We start from the raw sequence: 7,804 nt of genomic DNA, 5'->3' as shown, positions 1-7,804 counted from the left end.
GCGCGCGAAGCCCCCTTCGGGTTTAAGAAGAAGGCCCGAAGAGAGATTCGCTCTCTTGGACTCGGCTTCACAGCGGAGAGACCCGTCCACCAGCTACACCAGAAGCAAGTCCAAGGTCAACGCTCGCTACCAGACGGACGACCTTAGCTGTTCCCCTCTACCACTTCGACCCCAGCAGCCTCAGAACTGAACAACGGCCATTGTTCCTCTGACTGAGTGGGCGCCCGAAGCTAAGTATAGGCTTTAGCAGTAGTGATAGTTTAGTCTGTAGTATTTCATGCATGAGTAGATATTGCTGTGTGTGTAAATAAATAGTATTGATTTTGAGCTAACTAACTGGTGTACCGACTCTTTGATCAGTATTCGAGTTTGAAAAAGAAAATGGCGATGCTGTTAGAAACAACGCTGGGCGATTTGTGTACGGAGGAGAGGCCTAGGGCCTGTTAGAATTTTCTGAATCTTTGTAAGATCAAGTATTACAACTACTGCCTCATCCACAGTGTGCAGAGGGACTTTGTTATACAGACTACAGAACTGGAAGTGGTCGTGGAGGAGAATATATTTTTTGTAAGCTCTATGGAGATCAGGCAAGATTTTTCGAGGCAGAAAAAGTGCCCCGAATTAAACACAAGAAAAAAGGAACTGTATCCATGGTGAATAATGGCAGTGATCAGCATGCATCTCAGTTTTTGATCACTGCAGGAGAAAACGTGGATTACCTTGATGGTGTACGTACAGTGTTTGGTGAGGTGACTGAAGGCATGGATATCCTGATGAAGATCAACGAGACCTTTGTTGACAAGGATTTCTGTCCCTATCAAGATATTAGCAAGTAATACTGGAGGATCCATTTGATGACCCTCAGGGTTTGCAAATTCCAGATAGCTCACCAGAACCCACCAAAGAACAACTTGATAGCGGCAGAATAGGAGTTGATGAAGAAATAGATGATACCAAAGGAAAAACTGTAGAGGAAATTGAAGAGGTGCTCGCAGAGAAAGAGGCAAAAACACGAGCCATACTACTGGAGATGGTTGGAGATCTACCAGATGCAGAAATAAAGCCCCCTGAAAATGTGCTGTTTGTTTGTAAACTTAATCCAGTTACCACCGATGAAGATTTGGAAATCATTTTTTCCAGATTTGGATCAATCAAAAGCTGTGAAATCATTCGAGACTGGAAAATTGGAGAATCTCTCTGATATGCCTTCATTGATGTGGAGATGCCGGCGTTGGACTGGGGTGAGCACAGTACGAAGTCTTACAACACCAGGTTAAAGTCCAACAGGTTTGTTTCGATGTCACTAGCTTTCGGAGCGCTGCTCCTTCCTCAGCGTCACCCAAGCACAACGCAATGCCATCCGCTCTCTCAAGACCAACCGCAGCATCGTCATCAAACCAGCAGACAAAGGAGGGGCCACTGTCGTACTGAACAGAACGGACTACTGCAAAGAAGTATACCGACAACTGAACAACCAAGAACACTACAGACAGTTACCCGCAGATCCGACCAAGGAACACATCCGCCAACTTAACAGACTGATCAAGACCTTGGATCCAGATCTTCAGAGCACCCTACGTGCTCTCATCCCACGTACTCCCCGCATTGGAGATCTCTACTGCCTCCCGAAAATACATAAGGCCAACACACCAGGCCGCCCTATTGTTTCAGGCAATGGGACCTTGTGTGAGAACCTCTCTGGCTACATCAAGGGCATCTTGAAACCCATCGTACAAGGTACACCCAGCTTCTGTCGCGACACTATGGACTTCCTGCAGAAACTCAGCACCCATGGACCAGTTGAACCAGGAACATTCCTCGTCACAATGGATGTCTCGGCACTCTACACCAGCATCCCCCATGACGACGGCATTGATGCAACAGCCTCAGTACTCAACACCGTCAACTGCCAATCTCCAGACGCAATTCTGCAACTCATCCGCTTCATTCTGGATCACAACGTCTTCACCTTCGACAACAAGTTCTTCATCTAGACGCACGGAACAGCCATGGGGACCAAATTCGCACCCCAATACGCCAACATCTTCATGCACAAGTTTGAACAGGACCTACTCACCGCACAGGACCTTCAACCGACGTTATACACCAGATACAGCGATTACATTTTTTTCCTTTGGACCCACGGCGAAGAATCACTGAAACGACTACATGATGACATCAATAAGTTCCATCCAACCATCAGACTCACCATGGACTACTCTCCAAAATCAGTTGCATTCTTGGACACACTCGTCTCCATCAAGGACGGTCACCTCAGCACTTCGCTTTACCGCAAACCCACGGATAACCTCACGATGCTCCACTTCTCCAGCTTCCACCCTAAACACATTAAAGAAGCCATTCCCTATGGACAAGCTCTCCGTATACACAGGATCTGCTCAGACGAGGAGGAGCATAACAGACATCTACAGACGTTGAAAGATGCCCTCGTACGAACGGGATACGGCGCTCGACTCATCGATCGACAGTTCCAACGCGCCACAGCGAAAAACCGCACCGACCTCCTCAGAAGACAAACATGGGACACAACCGACAGAATACCCTTCGTCATCCAGCACTTCCCCAGAGCGGAGAAACTACGTCATCTTCTTCACTGCCTTCAACACGTCATTGATGACGATGAACATCTTGCCAAGGTCATCCCCACACCCCCACTACTTGCCTTCAAACAACCGCGCAACCTCAAACAAACCATTGTTTGCAGCAAACTACCCAGCCTTCAGAACAGCGACCACGACACCACACAACCCTGCCATGGCAATCTCTGCAAGACGTGCCAGATCATCGACATGGATACCACCATTAAACGTAAGAACACCACCCACCAGGTACGCGGTACATACTCGTGTGACTCGGCCAACGTTGTCTACCTCATACGCTGCAGGAAAGGATGTCCCGTAGCGTGGTACATTGGCGAGACCATGCAGACGCTGCGACAACGAATGAACGGACATCGCGCAACAATCACCAGGCAGGAATGTTCCCTTCCAGTCAGGGAACACTTCAGCAGTCAAGGGCATTCAGCCTCTGATCTCCGGGTAAGCGTTCTCCAAGGCGGCCTTCAGGACGCGCGACAACGCAGAATCGCCGAGCAGAAGCTTATAGCCAAGTTCCGCACACATGAGTACGGCCTCAACCAGGACCTGGGATTCATGTTGCATTACATTCATCCCCCACCATCTGGCCTGCAAAATCCTACCAACTGTCCTGGCTTGACACAATTCCCACCTCTTTAACCTGGGGTTACCCCATCTCTGGATCTGTAAAGATTTAATCACCTGCTAATGGTCGCATTCCAAGCATTGTCTGGCATCTTTGAATTTGTCTATATATGTGTTTCTGGAACAGACCTCTTCATTCACCTGAGGAAGGAGCAGCGCTCCGAAACCTAGTGACATCGAAACAAACCTGTTGGACTTTAACCTGGTGTTGTAAGACTTCGTACTATGCCTTCATTGAATTTGAGAAGCAGCAGGATTGTGAAAAAGCTTACTTTAAGATGGATAATGTGCTGATGGATGATAGGAGGATACATGTGGACTTCAGCCAATCTGTGGCTAAGGTTCAGTGGAAGGGGAAAGGTGCAAAATACAGCAAAGAAGATTTTAAGGAGTATGAGAAGGACGCCGGCAAACATGCCAACATTACTCTGAAGGATAAAGTACAACCTAAACGGGACTCCAAATATGAACTGTTACTGGATGAGGCTGTGACAAATGGAAGCCATTCAAAGAAACGCCATAAGGAGAAACGGCATCGTCGGCATTCAGAAGAGGAAGGTGATGGGTTAAAGGCAGCAAAATGCAAGGGAACAGCTGACCAAGAGATTCAGCAGCACAGAAACACAGCTCACATTGAAGAACACTGCAAGGTAAAAGAAAGGGGCCATAAAAGCGGGACCGACATCGGAGCCGAATCAGGAGTGAATCCCAAGAGAAAGATTACCACAAGCGAAGCCAGAGCAAGAAGAAATCCAAACATCGAGAAAGGGCAGCGGAAAGAAGGAGCGGAAGTCCCAAAAGTTCCAAAGAGGGAATGGAGTGAGAATGGAAAGAGAGAGGGAATGGAGTGGGGACGGATAGAGAGGGAATGGACTGGGGACGGATAGAGAGGGAATGGAGTGGGGACGGATAGAGAGGGAATGGACTGGGGATGGATAGAGAGGGAATGGAGTGGGGACGGATAGAGAGGGAATGGAGTGGGGACGGATAGAGAGGGAATGGAGTGGGGATGGATAGAGAGGGAATGGAGTGGGGACGGATAGAGAGAGAATGGAGTGGGGACGGAGAGAGAGAGAATGGAGTGGGGACGGATAGAGCGGGAATGGAGTGGGGACGGAGAGAGAGAGAATGGAGTGGGGACGGATAAAGCGGGAATGGAGTGGGGACGGATAGAGTGGGAATGGAGTGGGGACGGATAGAGAGAGAATGTAGGGGGACGGATAGAGAGGGAATGGAGTGGGGACGGATTGAGAGGGAATGGAGTGGGGATGGATAGAGAGGGAATGACGTGGGGATGGAGAGAGCGGGAATGGAGTGGGGACGGATGGAGAGGGAATGGAGTGAGGATGGATAGAGAGGGAATGGAGTGAGGATGGATAGAGAGAGAATGGAGTGGGGACGGATAGAGCGGGAATGGAGTGGGGACGGATGGAGAGGGAATGGAGTGGGGACGGATAGAGAGAGAATGGAGTGGGGACGGATAGAGCGGGAATGGAGTGGGGACGGATAGAGCGGGAATGGAGTGGGGACGGATAGAGAGAGAATGGAGTGGGGACGGATAGAGAGAGAATGGAGTGGGGACGGATAGAGAGAGAATGGAGTGGGGACGGATAGAGAGAGAATGGAGTGGGGACGGATAGAGAGAGAATGGAGTGGGGACGGATAGAGTGGGAATGGAGTGGGGACGGATAGAGAGAGAATGGAGTGGGGACGGATAGAGCGGGAATGGAGTGGGGACGGATAGAGCGGGAATGGAGTGGGGACGGATAGAGAGGGAATGGAGTGGGGACGGATAGAGAGGGAATGGAGTGGGGACGGATAGAGAGGGAATGGAGTGGGGACGGATAGAGAGGGAATGGAGTGGGGATGGATAGAGAGAGAATGGAGTGGGGACGGATAGAGTGGGAATGGAGTGGGGACGGATAGAGTGGGAATGGAGTGGGGACAGATAGAGAGAGAATGTGGGGGTACGGATAGAGAGAAAATGGAATGGGGACGGATAGAGCGGGAATGGAGTGGGGACGGATAGAGAGGGAATGGAGTGGGGACGGATAGAGAGAGACTGGAGTGGGGACGGATAGAGCGGGAATGGAGTGGGGACGGATAGAGCGGGAATGGAGTGGGGACGGATAGAGAGAGACTGGAGTGGGGACGGATAGAGCGGGAATGGAGTGGGGACGGATAGAGCGGGAATGGAGTGGGGACGGATAGAGCGGGAATGGAGTGGGGACAGATAGAGAGAGAATGTAGGGGGACGGATAGAGAGGGAATGGAGTGGGGACGGATAGAGAGAAAATGGAATGGGGACGGATAGAGCGGGAATGGAGTGGGGACGGATAGAGAGGGAATGGAGTGGGGACGGATAGAGAGGGAATGGAGTGGGGACGGGTAGAGAGAATGGATAGGAGATTTTGTGGGAGCGTGAGAGACTCACGTTTGGTATGTTGCCTCCCAGGTGCAAGGTGATGTCTCGGATCGTGTTTTCCGGGTCCTTAGGGGGGAGGGGGAGCCCAAGTCGTGGTCCACATTGGCACTAACGACATAGGTAGGGAAAGGGGACAAGGATGTCAGGCAGGCTTTCAGGGAGCTAGGATGGAAGCTCAGAACTAGAACAAACAGAGTTGTTATCTCTGTGTTGTTGCCCGTGCCACGTGATAGTGAGATGAGGAATAGGGAGAGAGAGCAATTAAACACGTGGCTACAGGGATGGTGCAGGCGGGAGGGATTCAGATTTCTGGATAACTGGGGCTCTTTCTGGGGAAGGTGGGACCTCTACAGACAGGATGGTCTACATCTGAACCTGAGGGGCACAAATATCCTGGGGGGGAGATTTGTTAGTGCTCTTTGGGGGGGTTTAAACTAATTCAGCATGGGCATGGGAACCTGGATTGTAGTTTTAGGGTAAGGGAGAATGAGAGTATAGAGGTCAGGAGCACAGATTTGACGTCGCAGGAGGGGGCCAGTGTTCAGGTAGGTGGTTTGAAGTGTGTCTACTTCAATGCCAGGAGTATACGAAATAAGGTAGGGGAACATAGAACATAGAAAATACAGCACAGAACAGGCCCTTCGGCCCACGATGTTGTGCCGAACCTTTGTCCTAGATTAATCATAGATTATCATTGAATTTACAGTGCAGAAGGAGGCCATTCGGCCCTTTGAGTCCGCACCAGCTCTTGGAAAGAGCACCCTACCCAAACACAACACCTCCACCCAACACCAAGGGCAATTTGGACATTAAGGGCAATTTATCATTGGCCAATTCACCTAACCCGCACATCTTTGGACTGTGGGAGGAAACCGGAGCACCCGGAGGAAACCCACGCGGACACAGGGAGGACGTGCAGACTCCGCACAGACAATGACCCAAGCCGAAATCGAACCTGGGACCATGGAGCTGTGAAGCAATTGTGCTATCCACAATGCTACCGTGTTGCCCTTAAGAACAAATAAGTCTACACTATATCATTTTACCGTAATCCATGTACCTATCCAATAGCTGCTTGAAGGTCCCTAATGTTTCCGACTCAACTACTTCCACAGGCAGTGCATTCCATGCCCCCACTACTCTCTGGGTAAAGAACCTACCTCTGATATCCCTCCTATATCTTCCACCTTTCACCTTAAATTTATGTCCCCTTGTAATGGTTTGTTCCACCCGGGGAAAAAGTCTCTGACTGTCTACTCTATCTATTCCCCTGATCATCTTATAAACCTCTATCAAGTCGCCCTTCATCCTTCTCCACTCTAATGAGAAAAGGCCTAGCACCCTCAACCTTTCCTCGTAAGACCTACTCTCCATTCCAGGCAACATCCTGGTAAATCTTCTTTGCACCTTTTCCAGAGCTTCCCCATCCTTCCTAAAATGAGGTGACCAGAACTGTACACAGTACTCCAAATGTGGCCTTACCAAAGTTTTGTACAGCTGCATCATCACCTCACGGCTCTTAAATTCAATCCCTCTGTTAATGAACGCGAGCACACCATAGGCCTTCTTCACAGCTCTATCCACTTGAGTGGCAACTTTCAAAGATGTATGAACATAGACCCCAAGATCTCTCTGCTCCTCCACATTGCCAAGAACTCTACCGTTAACCTTGTATTCCGCATTCATATTTGTCCTTCCAAAATGGACAACCTCACACTTTTCAGGGTTAAACTCCATCTACCACTTCTCAGCCCAGCTCTGCATCCTATCTATGTCTCTTTGCAGCCGACAACAGCCCTCCTTACTATCCACAACTCCACCAATCTTCGTATCGTCTGCAAATTTACTGACCCACCCTTCAACTCCCTCATCCAAGTCATTAATGAAAATCACAAACAGCAGAGGACCCAGAACTGATCCCTGCGGTACGCCACTGGTAACTGGGATCCAGGCTGAATATTTGCCATCCACCACCACTCTCTGACTTCTATCGGTTAGCCAGTTCGTTATCCAACTGGCCAAATTTCCCACTATCCCATGCCTCCTTACTTTCTGCATAAGCCTACCATGGGGAGCTTTATCAAATGCCTTACTAAAATCCATGTACACTACATCCACTGCTTTACCTTCATCCACA

The 7,804-nt window shown here is 49.7% G+C and overlaps 1 pseudogene; it reads left to right on the top strand.

Annotated features, from left to right (window-relative positions):
- Positions 1-381: 381 nt before the first annotated feature.
- Positions 382-4,129, top strand: LOC140430143 (peptidyl-prolyl cis-trans isomerase-like 4; annotated as a pseudogene).
- The last annotated feature ends 3,675 nt before the right edge of the window (positions 4,130-7,804 follow it).

Source organism: Scyliorhinus torazame, chromosome 1 (genome assembly GCF_047496885.1).
Source record: "Scyliorhinus torazame isolate Kashiwa2021f chromosome 1, sScyTor2.1, whole genome shotgun sequence".
In the NCBI taxonomy this organism is placed as follows: Eukaryota; Metazoa; Chordata; class Chondrichthyes; order Carcharhiniformes; family Scyliorhinidae; genus Scyliorhinus; species Scyliorhinus torazame.
The sequence above is the reverse complement of the archived record's forward strand: the minus strand, read 5'-3'. Positions and strand labels throughout refer to the sequence as shown.